This window comes from Cinclus cinclus, chromosome 10 (genome assembly GCF_963662255.1).
Source record: "Cinclus cinclus chromosome 10, bCinCin1.1, whole genome shotgun sequence".
Classification (NCBI taxonomy): Eukaryota; Metazoa; Chordata; class Aves; order Passeriformes; family Cinclidae; genus Cinclus; species Cinclus cinclus.
In genome coordinates this window covers 10,535,999-10,559,379 of record NC_085055.1, presented here as the reverse complement: position 1 = coordinate 10,559,379, position 23,381 = coordinate 10,535,999, and the positions used below count along the sequence as shown (strand labels likewise).

Here is a 23,381-nt window from a genome sequence, read left to right as displayed (position 1 = left end):
TTAATGGGGCAACCACGCAGGGCTGGCTCCATAGATAATTGTTCAGATAACAGTGGCTTTGTGATACCTATCACTGGGCTCCGGAGGTGAGGGGGCCTGTCTTGCTTCCTAGTGGATGACTTCTTGTCGGCGTGTCACCTTCTCCAGCCAGTTCAGGAGTTCATTACATCTAGATAACACCCTTTTTTCTCTCTGGCACTTTTTTATTAATGCCACACATAACGTGGTGATTCATCAGAGAGGATGAAGTGGTGTTCTGCAGCAGGCAGACAGCCTCCAGTGGATCCACTGCCCTGGTTGAAGCTCACCACAGGGCTTTAATTTCATTCATTTATTTACTGCAATTGCTGAAAGTCCAGTGCTGCTATAAAACAAGGTAATGGCACCTGACAAAGATTCAGCACTTGTCAAAATAGGTCTGATTTGTTTTTTGTGTAAACAACATTACAAGTTTGGAAGTTTAGCATTAAGCCCTCAGTTAATAAAATGGCATTTTTAAATGGGCATGGCTAGAGAGAAATTTGCTAGTTGTTAGTGTGCCTGATAACCAGCACAGGGCAGCAGTCTACACTCCTGCTCTGTGCTGTGCCACACACAGGACAGCAACCTACTGCAGCTCTCAGGACAAGGGTCAGAGTTCAGAGCTCTCCGCTGTGACAATTAGTTTCCTGAGATCCTTCAGCAATGACACAGAAAAGGCTTTGTAGTTTTGCTCAGTAGTTTAAAATAATCCATTTGAGGAAAAGGCAATATCAAAACCATGTGCAAATGTAGTAAGGGCTTTTGGCCTGATGTACCAGAGGTCAATGTTGTGAAATGCTTTGCACTAAACTTATATTACTTCTTTCCCTTGGGCAAGCTTGCAACATCCTAATTCCACTCCTTCAGTCTGAATCCTTTTAACATATCCTCTCCATGGTCTGCTTTGGATACAACAGAAAAGAGTTAGTGGGAGAAAAAGACCAAGATTTTTCAAAAATATAATCCCATGTATATAGTATACATATGCCTAATATATACGATATACACAAATATTGTATAGCTATAGAAACACACACCCACCTGTAAGGCATGCAGGTCATGAATCTGGGCAACTACATCAAGCAAGTTGGAAGTGCCACAACAGCAGTGTTTAGAAGATGAAGTCACTTGTCTTTGGGCCTAATATCAGTGCAGGAAATTGCACCTTGGGCCTGCATTTCCAAACTCATCTCAGAAGACAAGAGCATTAAGGCACTGGAGCTGGGATCCTCTGAGACAGCATGGCAAAGAGGAAAGGGAAGCTGTGCATTCTGGACACAGACAAGTCAGAGCTGCTAGTTTTCTGACTAAGTGCATGCATGTTTTATGGGAGCACTGGTCAAGTATTACCTGCAGGGAGATTGAAAATACAAGGACACCTAAAGGACCTCTGATGTGACTCAATTTCACTTAAGGGAAAAAACATTGTGCTTACTATATCATAGGTTAAATTTTGGCTCAGCCAGAGTCACTCGGAGTTTAGCCAAGGCCAGGTTTTGAAAATGTAATTTCTCTTCAGAGACCAGCACAACGTAGTATTGGATTTGCTTCACAGTCTGATTTTATCTCTGCAGAATATGGCTTTTTTGGTGGGTAATGCAAGACTGACTGTTTCACTGAATGAGCAGTGGAACAAGATACAGCAGATAGCTATTGTTATGGCAGAAGATACTAATATTACATTTAATACATTAACTTTGATAAACATACAACTGCAGAACCACTATGTCACAGTTTTAAGTAACATCAGCTGCTGAAGCTTGGAGGATGAGCAAATCCCTGCTTTTCAAGAATAGGGAATGATACCTAAAATAACTTCAACAGTTAAAACCATCTAAAATCAATTTCTCTCTGTTGAACTGAAGTTTATTCCTGAGACACACTTTTTAGATACTATTTTCAATCCAGTTTTGGAATTTTATGTACCAATCTGGTGTCAGAGTGGTTGCTAAAGCAGTTATATTAGTTGTTAACAATTATGTCTTCCTTCTACAGAAAATCATAAACCTTCCCACTTGTTGCATAATGCTGCAATTACTCCATAAACTCTGCCAGTCAATTCGTTGACTGCAAAATAAAGTAAGTGTCAATGAGAGTCACTGGCCCGCACAGAGGATGAGAATGCAAATGGCAACCAGGGAATTCACCAAACAGATTTATGGAGGAAAGTTTATGGGCTGTTATCAAAATGTCCACAAGATTCAAACTTTCCTCAGTAAATTAAATTTGAAGTTGTAAAACAACAGTATTGCAATGGAACTTTCCACTGGAGGATGTGAAGGAGAGAAGGAAACACTGCTGCTCTCAGGGAGGTGATGCTGGCCCTGACTGCCACCCTCCAGGTCTTAATTGGCCTTCTCTAACTCCCTGGTTAAAAACAGCCCCTGCTTCATGTGGTGATTGACCTCTTTTCCAGAGGGACTGGAAAATGCTCTGCCTGTCTCAGGGGTGTGAAGAGAAGCTCCTGCTCTGACCAGGAAAAGGAATATGGGCAGAATGCCAGCAAGTTGGTTTCTACCTTCAATTTCTTGGGCTACTGCACACTATCAAAGTCTTTTGCTTCTTCATACCCTGCAGTTCCTCTTCAACTGAGCTGTGAAGTTGTTTCATCAACAAACTCAATAAAAACTCTCAGTGACAAGCCTACAAGATTTATGATTTTTGGCATCTTTAAACAGACATCATAAAAAAAAATAAAATTGTCAAGTTGCTGAATCCATTTGCTGGGAATTGACACATACTGATAGCTGCTAGTAAAGGATAATGTGGTGACCTGCTACAGTAATGACCAGATAAGAGCTGGCAGTAAACCAAAAGGGGAAAAGGACTTTAGGTCGAACATTTTCAAACTCACATGCCAGAAGTCAAGCTTTGAAATGCATCTGTAAACACTAAATGAGAGGTCACCTTTTCTGAACTGTTGCATCCCCTCAGCTCCTACTGAAGTCAAATGCATTGTACTGTGGAAAATCATAGCTTGGGCTGCTTCTAATGCTGGGTGCCAGAGAGAAAAAACTGGCCTCAAAAGAAAGAAAAAGAAGAGGGATTGCAATGTGTTACAGCAGTATCATACTCTCACTGCACAGTTATTTCTAGTGAGAAAGATAAGGTGCTAACTTTTGTTTGCAACACTCAGGCCTGAAGCCTTGATTTTATGTTGAAGGAAGGAAAAATCACACTTTGGCAACAAAAATGAAGATTTACGTGTTTTGGGGAAACAGAGAAGACAAGGCAGCTCAGGTATCAAACCCTCCCAAATCTACTCCCCAAAGCAGCTCACCATCCCCATGCCAGGCCCACATTCATTCCTATCAAATTTTTCATAGAAGAAACATCTTGAGAGGGCTGGCTAAGCCTGGGCATCCCCTTAGTACTACACCAGCAGGAATTCAGGTCAGGAGCCCAGCAGGTATTTGGTAGCAACACTGGGATTCCCAACTAGAAATGGGCTTTGCCAGGAGAAATGTCTGGAAGATCATCACTGAGATATGCTCAATCCTGCTTTTCTGATGTGAATGGGATAGTGTCCATGAAGAGTCACTATCCCCCACAGATTCTACATTTCTAAGATTCAATGAACTGAGGCATCTTGGGTGACATCAAGGCACCTGGCTTGGTTTCACCCAAGAATGGCACTTGGCTCCCTCAAGAATGTACATTTTTGGCAGAGAGGTATCCAAACTGCTCTGCTCCGCCAGCAGCAAAGACTTTTATCATCCCCTGCTCCTCTCCATGATACAAACCAGGAGGGAAAATGTAGTGAAAAAGGGAAGACCATTGCAGGGACCTATTAGTTACATCCCTCTCTCAACAGGGAATTTCTACTCCCTGTCCCTGCCTCTTTCTACACAGTCACTGAGTCCCCAAAACTGTTGGTCAGCATTACCCCAGTTGTCCACTATTTCCTATTGCTGCAGAACAGAAGAATTATGAAATCATGCCCTGTCCCTAACAAAGGTCACAGATTCACAGACCTGGTCTACCACATCTGCCATCTCTAAGGCTTGTTTTTTGTAACACCATCAAAAAGCAGGCAGGGCAGAGGCTGCATTATGGAGTTGCTGTCCTGTGATGGAGCAGAGTTAGGTGGTGACCACACTGTAAAAATTTTGCTTCCAGCAAACGAGTCACATGTTGGGTGCTAAATGCTTCAATCTGTCCCTGTAAGATGACCTGAAACCCAAAGAAATCGATTGGGTGTGAACATTTCTGCCTAATTTGCTTGGATTTGCACCAAACTCTCTGAGTATGGCTGTCAGTGCAGGACAGCAGTGACAGGGAGGGAGTGATGGATCCTCAACAAGGACAAAAGCGGATGGTGGATGTGTGAGGCTGAAGATAAACATCTGGGGGTAACCGGTGGTATCCCTGGTCCCAGCCATGACAGTCTACCCAGACATCTGAATAGAAGAGGAGGTAAAAAGGAAAAGGGTGAAGACCACAGCAAAGAAGCAAATGAAGCTGCAGACAAGTGAATAAATAATGGGTCCTGGGTGTGCAAGCTACAGACAGAAAATCAGAAAGGAAAAGTATAGATAGTGAGCAAAGGCAAACCTAGTGTAATCAAGAGCAAAGACAGTATGCTTTGGTGTGCTATTTTTGGCTTAATCCATGACATTTGGACAGTTTCAAAGTAAATGAATTAAGGGGAAGGCAACAACCTCACAGGCTAACCCAGGGATACAGGGAAATTGGTACCAGCACCAGCATGAGTTACTGGCTGAAGAACAGCCTAGCCATGTCAACACTCATGGATTAGGCAAGCGACACCTTGGAGGTTAATTCCTCTTGCAGATGGATGATAGGGGCCTGCAAGGCACAGCACTCACATATTTCAGCATAACCAACCCAGCCAGCTGCAATCCCATAAGATTTAAACAAAACATGGCTCTTAGCCAATAGATTGAAGGTTGAGAAACCTTCTGGCAAGGCAGATGCCAGAGCCCACAGCCAGTGAAAGTTTTTATGCACCAGAGGACATGGCCAGACCCAGCTTTGGGCCTGAAATGACTGTAACAGAAGCAGAATATTTTCTCTTTTCAATGTACGGCTGTTTCCTGCACCATGCGGTTAGAACACTGCAGGTGACAGTGCAGCTGAATGGTGACACCACATACCACAAAGATTAACTTCTCATAGCCCTTCTTGGGGCTGAAGATGTGGAATCTGACCTTGGCTTTCATCTGGTCACTCTTAGATAATTCAACAGGGTTGCTAAATGAGGTGCAGAAATAACAGAATGATCGTCCCCTGCTTGAGACCACTGCAGTCCCTCGAGCTCAGGACTTGGCTCTAGCAGCCAAACCAAAGTGCAAACCTCATGTCTGTAAAAACTGTCTCACAGGCAATAGGAAACTATGCTTCATTAAACAGCAACTCAGCAGCTTGTACATGCACTGTGTTTTGTAATGTAACAGATTTAGGGATAACAGTGTCAAGTTTGGAAAAGTAAAAGGAAGATTTCTCAAAGCTTTTGACAAGGGGGTTTGCAGTCATTTCCCTGTGGTTTCTTGTTTCTCTCACACTTAACAGAGGAGATGCATCCTAGAGCTCTGTCAAAAGCCCTCACAGTCACTCTAGACTAATTCTGAGCACTGGGGTTCCTAAGTGCTGTCCTAGGCAATAACCATTCCAAAGCTGCTTTCGTTTGTGGTAGACATCACTCCTTAGTGTCCTGCTTTCTCTGTGTCTTCCATTCCTCAGCTTTGCTTTGCTCTGGAGCAAACAGGGCTTCTGGGCTTTTTCAGTGCTTGCTCCTCTACTTTGATCTGAATTTCTGCTTTTTCCTGCTGAAACTTTCTGCCCCCTCTTCTTCATACAGGAATTTTTATCAATGGTTCAGAGGACAACACATTAACCTCTAGAATGACCATCAGACCTAGACCTCACTGTCCTGTTAACATATGTACACTTTACTTCTCTCTGTAGCCAAGGATTTCAAAAAACTGAAAATGTGCAGACTCTTCCATATGCAAGATTTCTCTGCTTTTTATTTGCATCTCAGGTGCTGCAAAGAAAAAAAAAAAAAGAGTATGTCTTTTATTCTACTCAATGCTGCAGGTTGTGCAGAGTCTTTCTCATAACCAGCCCTGCAAATGGTAGAAAATGCTGTTCATGTGTGCAGCTCTGGAGAAACTATGCATCCCTGAGAGAAGACTTTTCAAAGTGGACCCAAAACAAAGTGCTTGACACAAGTTATCACTGTTGTCAATAAATCCTAACGCCACGCTCTAGGCCAAATCACAGCTGTTAATTATCATTACTGGGGACTGTCTCCTAAGCTCTGGGCATCCCAGAACAGGCAAGAGCAGCTGGGTGTGCTTCATTTGAAAAGCAGGTGCACAGGCATAGCTTCTGAATCCTGAAAGTATGCAAGAGAAAAATAACATTCCCTTTCTTGGAACTTATTTTCAGAGGTTGAACAATTCACAAAGAGAAACTGTTAGTGCAAACACTCAAAAGGTCAATCTCTAAATAAACACAGAGAGAGAGTGATGAAAGGTGTTAGTTGTTAGTAATGAAGCTGAAATGATCGCAAGTCAAAAAAAAAGCAAAGCAGCAATAAAGTCAGAGCACTGTGAGCACGCTAGAAATTTTGGCAAGATCACACATGAAGATATGAAAAGCAAAAGTTACGTTCCCCAGTCTGAAATGGCACATGCCCCAAACAATTCTTCTTTTCTTTTCCCTGGGATTGTCAGCTACTTTCTCTCAGTTCAGGAGGATCAACAATTAGTTTAGCACTAGAAATGAGCATCAGCTCTCCCCACCTAAATGCTATATTCATATTAAAACAAAGGATGAAAACAGACAAAATTTGCACCTACTACACAAATCTTTGTTTTATCTTCACACCTGAACAGGATTTCTCTCCAAATCAGATGAACATTTCTCCCAGACAAAATAACAGCAAAACATAGTGTGTAGTTCATATTAGAAGGAATCTGTACAAAGTCAATTAAGAAAAACAAGAAACAAACAAACAAAAAAGATGATGACAACATTAGACAAATGATAATAGTTAAAAATATTTAGGGAAACTTTGATGATGTAAATAGTGTCCATAAATTTCCTATTTTACAGTCTTTACTTTTGGGACTTGCTTGTTTACCAGTCATGTGGCTGTGGTACATTGACTATAAATATGTACTTTACAGAAAATGCAGAACTGTAGAAGTTAGAGATCAGTTCTCCGCTCTCAGGTGAAAATAGAATCTGATTATGTATCCCAGTTAAGGACTGGCTTTCCTGTAATGGGCTAAGCTTCAAAGATCAGTACAGTCAAAATTTGGCTCTATAGTTTGTAGCTTGACCCTAGGTAAACCTCAGGCAGCACCATTTGTGGTTCAAAACAAACAAATAAAAAAATCCCTTGATGTGTCTGAGTCATCATATTGCATTAGTTCAGTTTTCAAAGGTGAATTTGTCTCAGTCAGTCATAGAGCTTTTGGTGGGATTAATAAGTGCTTTGTGGTTCAAAGGTGATTTGGCACTAAGGACACCACTCCTGTGCAGGGAGGACCTGTGTGAAAACAGCCATGTGTTCACATCACAGAGCCTTGTGCAAGGCTGAGAGGGCTGTTTGCAACTGCTTGGAGCTGGGCCCCAGCTCCTGAGAACAAGGAGAGCACTTTGGACATTCCTTTGAATATCAAACATTTGCTAAAAGGGCAGGATAAAATCTTTCCTCACACAGCAGTAAAACCTCTCTGCCATCTCATATTGTGCTGTATGTCTTGTCCTTTTCCTGCTGGCACCCATCCAGGGTGTAATTAGAGGACACATGGTGTGACAAGAGCAAATGATATGTCAAATACACACAGTTCATCAGCCCCAGCTGAACAAGTGCCAGTGTCCCAGCACAAGCCAACAAAGGTGCTCAAGAAAGCCAGCAGGTCCCTAGACACTGAATGACAACAGAAAACTCTCCACAGCAAAGACTGGGACCAAAACAGCTCATGCACTGGTGGGGAAAACAGCAGGTCTCTCAAGAGGCTGATCTATATACAAGGCACCAGGAGATTTGCAAATAACCCAGATAAAGAGAGCAATGGATATATGCAGTGGCCTTCCAGAACACAAGATTGCAGAAGGTGGTATCTCTAACAGTCTCTTGGTTTGGGGAAAAAATAAAAAATGGAAGGACTACCGGTATTACAGATCAGGATGCTGAAGACACAGAAAAAGAAATAACAATGAACTTCTGGAATTCACTACTACTACAACAGTATAACCAAGACAAATACTGCTGGGCCAACAGAGCATCAAACATGATGTAAGTCTGGCCCTGGTCAGACTTAAAACCTGCCACTTTTAAGTTAAACCTACTCATGCTGCAACAAGGAAAATGCTGAAGGTCAGCTCTGCAAGGTGCTCAGTGCTTTCACCAGCCGCCAGATAGCTTTACAAACTCCTTGTTTGTTAGACAATGCAAGAGAGAGATGTAGAGCGAGAGGGAATATGTGCACTTGTGAATCAGCAAGTACTAATGGGTGTTGTGGTAGCAAGAGAGAGATCAAACAAGCAGGACTGGCTATGCCTTGAGCTACACTGAAAGCTTTTCTTGAAGTTTGTTCTTTCAGTGTCATCCACAGGAGGAATTTTGGGCTTGCTGAATTGTCAGGCTGCCCTAGCCTTTTGACTAAGACAAGGTAGGGGATAAACTTACATGCTGTGTGGGCAGTGCTGTCCCTTAATAAACAACACAACCAAAGGATTAATTGAGATCGTGTTTTACTAAAGGCGGCTGGTGACCGCTGGCTGTCCCCTTTCCCTTGTGCTCTGAAACAAGCAGACAAGGCAGCTGCACTCTGCTGAGCAAACACACACACACTCAAGCCGTCCGTGTGTGCTCTGCTCACTGCCCTGTGCATCCCAGCCAGAGAGGCAATGTCATTCCGAAGCATCACTGCAAAGACATCAGGACTTCAGCTCCTAGGTGGTGCCAGCAGCTCCCAGGAGGACACAAAGACATGGCCCTTTCCCTCAGAGATTTCCTGAGAGCCCAGTGAAGCAGGAACAAAGGGAAACTGAGAGATTTACTGAAATTTGGATTTGGTGGTTTGGATGGCCTCACACAAAACCCCGCAAACCTTACAGGTGCCATTACAACTTCCCCTTTTCAGGGGAAGCACAGACCACTGCCTGCCAAAACCTCTGGCTCACTTCCCCCACTTCAATACCACTTTCTCTTTGGACTTGGGCATGTTAATTAACCCAAACAAGGTTTGGTTTTTGCATCTGCATGATGAGCACTGCCTGTTCAGAGGCATTCTTATGGTCCTTAACTGCTTGCACACAGGCTTCTTCCTTAGGGGGAAGACTTAGTGATCCCACCAAAGTTCCTATGAAAGGAGAATGAGCCACCTGAATTGCTCTGGGGCAAGCAGGTTGATGCGGGAAACCAGCATGAAACAGCTCATCCACAGTAAACCCCAGGGAAAAGGAAGGTAATACAGGGACCAAGCTGGTGAATTCTTTGATCAAGTGTGCTAAAGGCTGACATTAGGGCACTCAAATATCATGGATAAAAACAACTCATTGCACATATTCAGCTGAAGGTTGTAGGAGTCAGTCCTCAGTGTTAGTACTTTAAACTTCATGAACAGAAGGCACAAAAGAGCAGAAATCATGGATGATGAGCCAACACTGAAGACATGGGCAGAACTCTAGAAGTGCTATTACCCTGCTGATATTTGTCTATACACATGTGCATGCATCTGGGTGTTAATATCCCACAACAAACCTCCAACTAAACTTATGTCAGCAATTGCTAAGTTGCTTCTTTTTGTCAGGTCGGTTTTTGTATTTATTCTTGCAGTCCCACAATTTGAGTCCTCATAGTTCTCCCAGCACTCAAATCTCTTGAGCTCCCGCCAATCTAGATTTACCCAGTGGCAATGACACAGGTCTGAGGAAAGCCACACACCTTGGCTAAGGAATTGCAGTCTCCTGCAATTCAAGTGAAAAGTCAGTGCTGGGGAAGAAAGCCACCTGCAGAACAGCTGAGACAGATATGAGCTGATACAAAACCATGAGTAATAAACTCTCATCAGCAAAAGCTCAGTGTAGCTGCCTTGCTCACTGTCATCACAATGCTCTGGACCCTGTATACTGGCCCTTGTATATATTCATCACCAAGGAGGAGTGAACAGCTGTGTCTTATGCAGAGCATAAGAGAAGCAGGAAAAAAAAAACTCTGTCCAAGAAAAATAGGATGTGAGATTCAGAGAACTCCTTCTGGGAAAAATCAGGAGTAGGGGGCTTGGAAAGAAGGCTTAGGAAGAAATGTATATCTGTAAAAATGGCCCAAGTTTTCAACATTATTTCTGTTTAGTATCTGTGTGGATGCATGCTCACAACCAACCCCTCCTGATACCTACCTTTGCTCTTTACCTATACTGCCAACAGTCCTTTTTGATGAGGTTCACATCACTGGTGATGTCTGCTCAGAAACAGCCCCAGTCACTCACAGCCCACTCTGAATGTTACAGCAAACCTCCCCAGAAATGGAAGGGTTTCCACCACAGGGTGTCATTTACTTCAGCTGTTCTGTTACAGCACTCCTCTTCCTTCTTCTTTACAAAACTCACACAGGGATATTCTCCTATATGTGAAGTAAAACCTCTGTTTGCTTAGAAACAATGTCTTACAAAAGAAAGTATTGAAAAATCTTAAGGCTGGTACCAGCAGGGAAAAGGTGTTGATTCCCCTAGAGCTAACCATAAAGTCAGTGTTGTACCAGAAACCAGTTCAATGTGTAATTGTTTTAGGCAGGCAGGAAACAAGAAAACAGAAAAGGCTACTCTATGATTTACTCAGTCTCCCAGTTGTTGCTTGAGAAGCTCAGATGACAATACTATGTTAGCCTCTGCTCTATACTCCCAGCTGTTACTAAATCAAGAGAGTTTCTCCAAAGTCAATACTGCTATAGTGACATCACTCTGATCCAATACACACACTGCAAAAAAATGAAGACCTGTACATTGCAACTCAGAAGCCTTCACAGGATAGATCAAACTCACTGCTAAAATGCTATTCTATACAAATTCTGTATATGTGCTTCATATATGAGGCGTTGTATCTGCTGTGGCTTTCTTGGATGTCTGCTTTTTTCCATTTCTGGTTTCTCATCTCATTTCAGCAACAGCTGGAATTACTGTACAGAGATAGCCCGACTCCAGCTGCAACACAGCTCCTTCCATAAATGAGTTTGTTTTAAAGCCTTCTAAAACCAAATGGGGCATAACGTGGCCACCAAATGTCTGATGAACCATCCCAGACTGAAGACCAAAGGAAACTGCTTGAACAAACCTGAACACTGGGCAACAACATTTATCCCCTTCCTCATTTCCCACATTCTTTGCATCCGGTTCCCCATAAAACATGCAGATGCTTCAGTAACAAGAAAGCTGAGGATGTCAGTAGTCATGCCTGATCTCACTGGCCTTTCCCCATGCTTGGCAATAAAATAAAACAGGGACTTAAGCCATGATGAGGCACTGCATATTTCTGCTGTAAGCATATACACAGCATGTGGGAGAGTGGGCCACATTCATCCTAAATCCCACCAAAGCCCTATATCCAGGCAAGGTCACAGCTCTGTACTGCTCCTCAAGGAATGTATATACCTTACTCTCCTAATGTTGACTTATTTATAAAACTGTACGACTTGATTAAATAGCTCATTCTCCACCTCTGTGGGAATCTTTTTTATCTGCCTGGAACAGGTCCTTGCTTTCTGTCTGTCGCCAAGGGAGGAGAAAGCCATGGGGCTGCTACCCATATGAGCCTGGCTGAGTCACTTTCTCCCTCTGTGGGTTTGGGGAAATGACCATAATAGCAGAATATTGCCATAAGCTTTTCAGAGGCTTGGCAAAGAATTTAGTTGAGATTCATAAAAGAGCTCTGACAATATAAAACACTACATAAATGCTAAAAGTTAACTGTTTTTAATAGCCACAGATTTAAGAGAGATCTTTCTTTCATATCCATACAAAGATGCAGAAATATCCTTCATTTCAAATAACCACTATGCCTGCTGTGAGAGGCTTTGCACATGATTTTCATTGCCTTTCACACAGAAAACAGGATGACTACTTTGCATTTATAGACTTTAAAACTAATTTGCAGACAATCAAGTCTTGAAACCCCCATCGTGATACAGGAGGTAAACATACCTGTTTTAGAGAGGAAACTAAGAAGGAAAAAGATTAAACCACCAAGTCTCAAGCCAGAAAGGAGACATTTGAGAAATGCTAATAAGGTCTTTCTAGATGCATAGTTGCTCACTTGTTCTTCTTACTGAACAGTTAACTCTTCTGCTCTCAAGGTTCTAAACATCAGGAGGCAGACACCATATGGCAAGAGTGGCCACCACATTTATCTGTATTACCACCATATTCAACCTTCTGCAGATACTTCTGTTGACCACAGAGCGTGCCTGGAATTGCATGAGGCCATTTATTCCATTTTCTAACATGTGTGGCAGTAGAAAATTGTTGACGACTAAAAGTTAACCAAATATTTATTTTTAGAACCCAAGCTCAACGGTATAGCGTCTGGACTCATAACTACCCATTTCTCTGACATTAAGCTGAGCTACCACATGAGAAAATTGCTAGAATGATAGTATTTCCAGGGCATATTGAGTCACTGTCCAACATCTAAATTGGGAAATAAAATAATTTCTCAGCAACTGGCAGCACAGTGGGAGGCAAAGCTTGCAGGAACTTGTCTTGTGTTGAAAAATCCAGGTTTTTACCTTAAAACAGGTTCCTCATCACTAAACATTGGGGTTTTTTTTAAATATCCCAATGACATGAAAACAATTAGGTCCCATGGGATTTAATTCTTGGCATCATCTAGTATTTAGAATACTAAGCACCACTAGCAGAATTACAATGGCGATAACCAGGGAGCAACAACAGCAGCACCGTGGTGACTCAAAAACATGGATCATTTTTTAATCTGATCCATCCTACAGATGTGCTATGGTCTCTGTCTGGAGGCTCTTTCCAACCAGTCCTTGGAGAAAGATGTCTATGAACCTCAATCCTGCATAGAGCAGGAATTCCCAGCCCAAGTGAGACCACCTTGGCTTGCTTCCTCAATGGCCCATGGGAATGCTAATGTGAAAGAGTAAAAAAGTCTCTATGACAGTGGGTTTTTTGCTTTTTTTACATTTGCATACAATTATTTTTCTCCCTTGTACATGCAGGTTCCACATAATGAATTTAAGTTTCTGACAAAAGGCTTTCCTAGATCAGGGGAAGAAGTACAGCTCAGAAGTCATTTGCTGATGCTTGGGATTTACACACTGAAAGCCACAGCTCTCCTGTCCAGGACAGACTCTCTTCTGGAGAGGAGAAGCTGCCTATGGCACCTCAGTTAATAATTAACTCCTAAATGGAAGCAGAAGGGTTGATGAGGGTGATGAAGGTTTAGGACTGCATGTCTTTGTATCCTTTCTAAAAGGAGAAACAGGTGCTTCCAACCACCACTACTTTCCATTCCACAGATCTCTTGCTCTGGCTGTTACCTTGGGGCAGTGACTTCCAAATGCTGTATTAAGAAACAACAACAACAAAAAAATTGTTTCACAGGAAGATTCAAGAGAGAGTCTGGGGCAGGTGAGAGGTTGAACACATTCCCTCACACAGCAGCTCAGAAGGCAGAAGACAGTATTGGAAAATCCCGTTCTAATACTGCTTTTTTTTGCTGGTAATCAGGGTCTCCATGACTGCCAGTTCAATTGCAGAAGAGCCTTGGAAATTCTTCTGCTTTGTCAGTGACATGGTCTCAAGCAAAGCCTCGTCTCATCTGTCAAAGTACAGTCTGGATGCTTTCACTGGCATGAATTTAAATTTCTAAACAAACACCAGACCCTACCAACTTGTGTAATGGCAAAGAAGTTAATTTTATCTGAGATGTTTGGGTCTCCTCCCCTCTTTTCTCTTCCACTTTAAATTGATGCCATCTTGATTTAAAAAAAAAAAAGTTGGGGGGGGGGGGGGCATTTTTGAGTGCGGCCTGCAGATATGCATTTGTATGCTTTTTCCATCTTTTAACAGAAGGGGGAAAAAGTTAATTTTGCTAGCAGCCTGCTGTGATATAAATAAAAATAATAGGTACATTCACAGATTTTGAACTTTTTACAGCCACTGCTGCAAAAAGCAATTTTAATTTATAACCACGGATTCTTGCAAAACATATAACGAAGACATAATAAAATGGAATGTTTATCCTGTGGCTCCCATTAGACCTTCGTTCGATGGTTGTAACTAATGACTTGTTTTTCCACTTTTGTATTGGAAGCCTTATTATTGGGCTGCACAGAGCATACCTTATTTGATTTCCCTAGCAAGGTCTGCACCTCTTGCTGAAGCCTGCAATTATATGTTCATGAAGTAATATTAAAAAGCTGCATAATCACATCTGTGGTCAAAAATTAAAAAAGAAAAAAAAGAAAAAAGCCAGTAACAAGCCAGCTCTGTTTGTATAATATCATACTGAGTACAATAGACTAATGTTCACTTGTTCACTCCAGTGCATGTGTCCTTTTGACTAACCATTTCTATCTGACAACCTTTTTTTGGCAACAGAACACATTGTACTTTTTTGGATAATTGATTGTGGAATATAATGTTGTTTATTCAAAAGCAGGTCACAAAGAACTGAGCTTGCAGTTGTCTTTATCCTTTCACCTTTCTTATCTTCATGATGTTTAAATTTATAATTAATTTCTTTTAATTACACATATGATTTTAATTGCTGTTCCGTATTTATTCAGTAGAAATTGACCTGATGGTAAAATGGTACAGAAAGTTGGGTGGGAAGCTAAATTCAGATTTGAAAACTATGTATGGACATATTTATTAGTGAGCAACCTCACAAAGAAACAAACATAAGCACATGCACTCCCAACACCCTCTGGTACCTACAGGGCCATGTTTGTCTGCAGTACAACTGCATTATTTCTCTGTACTGAAAAATCTACTAAAAAGACTCATCTAACACTTGCTCAGTGATCTGGAAATTCTACAGCAGCAAAAGGCCTAATTTTAAGCCTAAGCCTTGGAGAACGAGAACCCTGAGGGAAAGTGATGTAGAAACACGTAAAAGTTGTGAAAAATCTAGATGATGGGAAATGCAGTTGAGAAAATGAGTTCAGGAGAAAGATTTAACTTAAGTATTCAAATGAGGTCATGAAAGAACTGATGTGTTTCTAAAGCATGTTTTTGGGATAAAGCCTGTGGAAAGAGAGGTCACAAGTAAGAGTTGCATAACAGAGGGGGAAAGGATTTTGATGCAGCAAGGAACAGAAAAGCAGCCTTCTAACACAAGCTGGAGAAGGAGATGCAGGGCACCTTTCTGATGCTGATCATCAGATCAGGAAAACACAATTGTCACCTGAATCTTTGAGTCTGCACGGTACACACTGAACAGAGGTTTATAAGAATACAAATGTTGCAGGGCACTTCCTCACGGAGATTTCTTCTGTTGGCCGATTTGGACTGCAAAACTAAACCTACCAGGGCTCCAGGTGACAGCCTAGAAGGAATCCACCAGTGGAATATACACAGCAGGAGATTCCCTGTCCACTTAGGCCATTTTTCTCCATGGAAAAGGCAAGAGTTTTCACTTTAAGCTCTATCTCAGCACCAACAGAACAGAAGGTGATTTGTTTAATGAACAACCAGCTCTCACAAAGCTGGAGGAAACTCCTGAAAAAGATTCTTCAGGTGCTGGTAAAATAGACTCTACTGAGGAAATAATAGGATGAAAATTATGACAGCTAATCTGGTGTATATTATAGCTCAGGTGGGGCTCCATTTTACTGATGACTAAACTAATCCTAGTAAGTGAGGTTAAGCTACAGCCGACTCATTTGAGGAAATTTTGTTTGTTTGTTTAGAAAAATATTTAATTGGGAAGACAAGTGATACCGACAGTAAAAATAATTCATCTGTCTGTGCTGGTGCTAAAGCACACTGTGGAAAATCCTCGCTAATGCTGCATTGATCAGCTAACACACAGCAGCTCCACTCCTCTAATTTGTTTTGTGTAGCTGACTTTAGATGGCCGATTTCAATCTGGACTATTTTGAGGAGCCATGTGAAACTAAGTCACAGCCCTATTAGTGTGGATAAAGAGGCATATGAATATTACTCTGCTACAAGCAAGACGTAGTTCATCTGATATTTTTTCCAGCAGAGAGAATACACTGTGTCTGGAACAAAGAAGAAAATGTGACTGGAAAGTTTAGAGCCCTTAAATTAATTCCCTAGACAAAAAGTTGAGGCATCATACTCATAATATCATGTTATGTAACTTGCTGTGGAGCCAGGCAGCTACTAAGTGAAATAGTATGAGTTATAAAAACAAAATATTGTTGTGAAAACAAATTTACAGCTTTATAATTCATTATTATTTTCATTTAAGAACAAAACTGTCAGTGTAATTGCAGATTCTGTTTGCCTTGCAGGAGTTCTTTCAGCCTGTGATAGGAAATCTCTTCTTTTTTTAACTTATTTTCCCCCAAGGGCTGCTATTAAATTTACTGTATCATATTTCTTTATAGTTATTCAGAGGTAAATCTTAACAGGAAGCCCATTATGTGGAGGCCAAAGTTAGTTTAACACCAGAACATTTATGATCAGTAAATGTAACCATATATTAGCAACTGCTTCATACCATTATTCTTGGATGAAACAAATATTATATCAGCAGACTTTATAGACTACTTTGTAATCTTTACAACTGAATATCTATTTTTGGTGGGATCCTACATGGCTGGTACTGCTCAGTGTGCACCATATGATAGTTTTCTAACTTGTCTGTCCATTCAGGTACTAGGCTTAAGAGCCTATCTATGCACAACCATCCCTATTCATGGAAAAAATTATTCATCTTTTGAACTGGGCACAGCCCCCTACACAAAGCGGTGCTTCAGTAACAAACAATTTCTAATTTATCTGTATGTGTGCCATTAAAAACTGGATTAAGACTGCAATATGCTTCACAGAGGTCAGTGGGAAAACCACCCAAATATAGGAAGATCCACTCCAAATGACATGGCCAAAATAGGACATCACTCAAAGCACCATCTATGTTGTCACTGTGCTGTGAGCATAACGACTTCTCTTAACACTGGCATTACCATCAGGTCAGTAAGCCCAAAGAGCTCCACACCAACAGGGTAGCCAGACACCTTCTCACCTCAAGCAGAAGAGCCACCAAATGACACCAGGATGCTCCAAGTCTCTTTGTTCGGCCCTACTATCCTAACCAATTGGTGCCTAACCTTGGACAAGTTTACCTATTCAGGTTCTGGCTTCATTGCAATAAACTTGACAATGACACAGAGGTTATCTGACAGAACAGCTTCCTCACATGCTCTGGTGCTCTGGCTTTGAAAGAATTACAATGTGGTTGGACTGCAGTGTATTTTTAAGTGGAAGGAATCAGCTCCTCCAGTATCAGCAGCACCATCACATACAATAGCCAGTCTGCCTGCAAATTAAGTGGCACTTACTTTTATGGGTGCTGCTCTCTGTACTGAAAACTGTAAACCAGTAGCAAGGCAAACCATCCTTGTCTCACCATGTTACAGACTGGGCTGCCCCTCAAAGACCTGAGCTCAGGCAGCCCCAGGGCTCAGGCAAACCCCACTGCCTGGAAACCAGCCAGCCTCCCTGTCTGATGCCATGTAAGTATACACTCACTGCATCTTATGACCTCAGACCCAAAATTCTTATGTTAGCCTGTAACACAGTCTGGCAGGATCTCTCCAGGTAGAAATTGGTTATCAAGAGTTAACCAGCACAGAAGCAGAGCCCTTGATTAACTTCAAGGTTGCCCCATGCCTTATCATGTGTGGAGGCATTGTCCTCAGCTTATTTTAAGAAGGAGCAAGAAAGAACATCCAGGTATTATGCCAAAAGCCTCTTTCTCAGTTATTCCTCTTATATTTTTAACCCATTGTGGCTGACTAAAGGCTAAAGCTGTAAAAGCTGCATCCTGAAGCTGTAAATTTAAGTTGGCTTTTCAGTATGTGCTGACCTGACTTACTCCTGTAACTGCAGGCTCCCTGATATCTTTAACTTCAAGGTAATTGTTTGGCAACTCTTTGTTTCACTATTTCAGGAAAACAATTCAAATATATGATTCCCAAGAGCAAAAAATTATTAATTGCTCTGTCATCAGCTGGTTCCTGCTAGTATATGGAGTGCTTAAATAATAAAAATATAATACAAAGAACAAAGAGTAAAGTTCTCAAATGAACATGTTAAACACATTTCGAGCCAAGAATTGGGCTCTTTCAAAAGTCTAGGGTATAAACCAGACTGTGTCAGATTACTGCAGTCAGGATAAGGACACCATTCTGAAAACACCTCTTTGCATCTCTTGCCAGCACCTATTCACCTGAAAAAACCCATAAAGATTTTCATGCAGAGATTTATTGTAACTTGACAAGGAAAACATCGTTCTCAATGCCATAGTACCACAAGTCCTGAGCTTCTCATCTTATTGTTAGACATAACTGCCTTCTTTCCCCTCCTCCTCATTTTAACAGAACCAACAGTATTTAATTTAATCCACCCAGAAGCAATGACAGAGTCAGCAGCTGATATACAGCTAGTGCTGGTTAGAACTCTGAATTACTGTTTTGTGAAGAATGTCAACATTTTGACATTTGTTGCTATTCTCAGGAAAGAAAGGAACTGCATATTCATCTGGAAATTTTGAAATGTCACACTGAAGTCGCAGATTCAACTCTGAATTTCAGAATTTCACCTTCTATTTCATTTGACATTAGTTTTCAGACTTTTTAAATTCATTAAATGCTAAAGTGAAATATTTTAAATAACCCTTTTTAACTTTACTTCATTTTGCTTTATTTGAGCATATTAAAACTATGGGAAGCCACTGTCCCACACTAACAGAAAACCAACTTCAATCATCCTTTTACACTGTCTCCAAATTCCACCCATTGAGAATTTTTGATATGTGACTTTTGTGAAGAAGACACTTGGGTGAAGAGATAAAAGTTTGGGTGAGAAGACACTTTGGGGGAGGCAAGCAACGCAAAGCAAGCTGCCTGCCTTTCTCCACAAGTCAAAAGCAACACTAAGAAGGAATATATCCCTGTGACAGCAGGAGGGAATCTGGCACACTGCTTTTATTCATCTGCAGAGAAAGAAAAATTTCTAGTTGCTAAATTAACAGCAAACAGCAAGAGAATTAGTCTCAGTTCAAACGCAAATGCCGGAGGTATATCTTTCATGTGAGTGATGGCAGACTGCAAAAATTATTAGACCAGTACAAGAGAAGTGCATCAGTCAGAGCGAAGGGCACTGGTGAGCATATGTTTCTGAGGCAAAGATGAAATTTCCAAGTGAATGTCTCCATCACAGACATTAAATCAGTGGAAAACCTGACAAAAGCTGTGTAAAATGAGGAAACAGCAAGCCGTCACAGTCCCCTTTGGGCACTGCAAGCTGCATGAGACCATGTCAGAGCTTGGTGCAGCAGGCAGCAAAGAAATCACCTCCAGCAGCGTGGAAACCACTCACTGGCTGAGGTCTGCTAGTCACAAGTGGCCACCACCACCTAAACCATGCCACAGGCATGAGTTGCCTCACTAAATCCTCCTGGCTTACAGTTGTCTTCCCACTTTTTATGGTGCACACTGGAAAGGTGTGAAAAACTGAAGAGCTGTCTGAAGAGGAGGGCATGCTCCACATCCACTGATGGCTCCATAGGTGTGAATGGGGACACTGAAACCTGTAGCTGATCAGGTTTAGGAACTTGGGCACTTGTGCCATGTCTGAGAGAACAGACACAGCTAATGAAGGGACATTGCTCCTCTCTCCCTCCTGCAAATCTGCAGCAAAGGAATGTGGATTTGGATGCTGTACTAAATCAGAGCTACAAGACACTTCTGTCCTTACCAAATTGGTGAATTGCTCTTAAGATATCAATCTTTTTGTTAAGATTTCCACCATTCTGGACCAGAGCTACAAAGCTGTTCCAAATGGCTTCAGTGGCACCTAGTCCAGATGCTGAAAATGTGAAGGTCCCTTTAGGAAGGAATGTGCTTCCCAAAGCCTATGAGCAGAATCAGGAGAATAGCTGGGATCTGAGGTCTAAGAAGAACAGATCTCCAAGAGCCACCCCTCAAATACACCAAGAGATACATCAGGTCCCTAAAAGGTCCACAAATCCACTTGAGAGATTATGATAGTGTCTCAAAAATGCTCAAACATGACCAAAGGCAGTGAAAGGACCTAGACCTATTTGGAGACAAGAGAACTCAACAAGGGTTTTCAGTGTCTTCACCAGTCCAGCACAAAAACATTTGGTGATAGATGAGCTGGTCAGTAGTGGGAGTTCACCAGTCCCACTTTGGCCACAGGGCAAAGTTCTGGGAAACTCCATGTCAGAAACTGGCTTTGTCACATTCTACTATGGACATCTTGGAGCCAGAAATGAGTGTACCTAATGAGCCACCCTGTCCTTGTGCCCTCTGCCCTTTGGGAGAGGAGAAGTTAAGAGGGAAGGCTTCAGATTTTGATTTGGTCTGAGCAGGTATAGCAAGAGCACGAGAGGAGCCAAATGGTCTCATGAAAACGCTGCTGCTGCTCCTACAGAAATCACCACCACCCACCACCCAGGAGGGAAAGCTCCTGAGGCTTTTTCGCTGTTGAAGCACACGAAGGTTTAAATGAGGACATGCACTCCACCAGATCATTTCCTAACTAGGACTTGGGCACTAATGCTAGACAGGGTGCTGCAAAAGACTAAAATGCCCAGAGGCTTCACATGCATGACGCTCACTCCATAAGCAGCCCAACGACAGAATGCAACGTGGAATTGTCTGTGAGTAAAACTCATTGTTTTCAGCAGGCTTTAAGAACCAGTACAGATTATTTGCTGTTCCCATACCAATCCAGATTTATTTTGGATCAGCAGCGACTTCAACATGATTAGTACACAGCAAAAAATACAGAGCAACAGCGTCATGAACCTCTTCCTTGCCAGAACACCAAATATAAACCTTTTTTTTTTTTTACCCTTTAAAAACATGAAACAAATTTAATGAAAAATATTGCCTCTCACACTGATGGATCATGGTATATGATAGAATTAAGGACCATGAACTTTTAATCTGAGATGGATTTGCTACAACATCCTTAATAATTTGCACACAAACTGTGTTCAAGATTAGGCGTGCACCTTCCTGAATACATTTAGAAATTGTTTGATATTTTTAAATCATTCCCTTGCAAGAAGAAAAATTCCTAAAGGTTGTCTTACATTTTATGTAATATGTATTAATGCTTCTTACCCTTTCTGTTTCCTTAACTGAAAGGTCTCAAATCGACCTTGAAAAGGCAAAACACAACCAAATGCAGAATCATGTGCGTATGTAGGAAAAGATGTTAAAATTCACATGATAGCCAAGTCAAATTACAGTGACAATTCCCCCTAACAGATATATGGCTCTAACACAGTCATTTTTTTTTCCTTTTAAATAAAATAATTTCCAAAGTCAATTTTATGAATGAGTTATTCTGCAAAGGAAGAGAACAGCATGTGGTAAGGCTGGACAACACTGCTTTAAAGGCAAAGCCTGCCACCACTATGTTGCAGAAGATTTGTAAGCTCAAAAGTGAAACAGGTAAAAAAACAGCTATTTAGCAGGTTGGAAGAGAAAGGTAGTTTCTGGAGGGATTTATCATCTAGCAGATGATAGTCTGTTCTGCAGAAGAATCAAAATTATTTTTTGTAGACATACTTATGAAGTATTTCTGCACTGTGTATTTGCAACTGCCACGTGCACACATACCAATATGTATATATAAATATATATAGGCGTACACGAAACCCAAACTTGAGCTAAATTAAATTAAATTGTCCCTCCAGCTTTGTAATGCAAATGAGACTAACAGGCTTCTGCTGTTTGTGGTTCAAGATGATTTGCGTTTCCATAGAGATGCTGACTGAACAACAGTTCTTAAATTTTTTATTTTTATAAGCCTACTTGTATCTATAAAAGTCTAAATATGGATCTGCTGTACCTCAGCGTTTCCTCAGTGACTCCACTGGAACCACAACCATTTACACCAGTTAAGACTATGTGCAAATTTTGTGTCTTTCGCTATTTTTCAGTCTAAGCTCTATAACAAGTACCTGCAGAGCTAAGAGTTTATTGCTTCTCTCCCTGCTTCAAAGTTTCTTGTTAAGAGAGGGGAAGAAAAAGCAGTTTCTTAGCTGCTAGTAGATAATATTTCAAGGACTCCTGTGATTTCTTGCCCTCTCCAAACTGCCTTGAGAAACATCTTTGCCTTTCAAAGTTCCCACTGTCAGGAAACCTGGAATTCAGGGAAGATTATCTGTGTGCTGTTAGAGAAGGAAATGACAAAGGGACAGGCTTTCTGTTATGTATCGGAGGCTTTTCCCCCTTTCCCTGTGAGCACCCACAAACTCAAGAGCACGGATGTGCTTAGACATGCCAAGGTGGGCCTAGGCAGCAACAGCATCATTGCCTCCCTGCCTCACCCTTTGTGGAACCTCAGCTTGTCATACACAATGAAGGCCCCACAAAGCTACAACATTCTGTCCTCCCAGAGCCACATTAGAGACTGCCACCAGCAGAAGTGACAAAAGCCAGGCAGGATCAGCTTGGGCAGAGAAATCAGGCAGACCCACTTTAAGTTTCTATTTCAAACTGACTTCACTCTGTGAGGTCCAGGCACTTGTTAAAGTGGATGGGGGCCACTTGGTGTACCAACATCGGAGAGGAAAACCAGAGCTGAGCTGTGTGGGGACTCATTTCCATGTGGTTTCAGTGATAAGTGATCTTTGAACAGCAACACACCAGAGGACAACCTCCACAATCACTCTGAACCACAATCAAAACCAGCCTCTCGTGTACCTCCCATCTGCCTGAGGACAGGGAGGATTAATTGCTGAACCATGGATGTCCAGGAGCACATGAAGCAGCTCACATCCAACCTCTCACTTCATCTTGCACCCTGGGAGTGCTCCAAAGAAAAGGCTGCAGTTCAGCCATGCCTTACAGAGGCATGGCCAGGGAGCTCCTTAGGCAACAGCATATCACGGGGACGAAGACTCCCTCCCTCCCTCCCGTGGGCTGACACCATGCTCCCACATGTGACACCATCTCACCATTTGAGACTGACAGTTTTTCTAATCCCCTGCAGAGGCTCTTTCCAAAGCAGATGAGCATTCCCTATTTCCAGCTTTTAAGAAGCTATATGTAGGCGCCCCACACCTCTGATAGCACTGCCTTAACCCCCACTGCCTTTCAGGGACCGTCCCAGGCCACGTTC

General features: G+C 41.9%; 1 protein-coding gene across 2 annotated transcripts in view; it reads right to left on the bottom strand.

Moving 5' to 3' along the window:
- The window catches only part of LPP (LIM domain containing preferred translocation partner in lipoma), a 298,039-nt gene that overhangs the window by 91,052 nt on the left and 183,606 nt on the right, over positions 1–23,381 (bottom strand). The gene's annotated exons all lie outside the window — the stretch shown is intronic.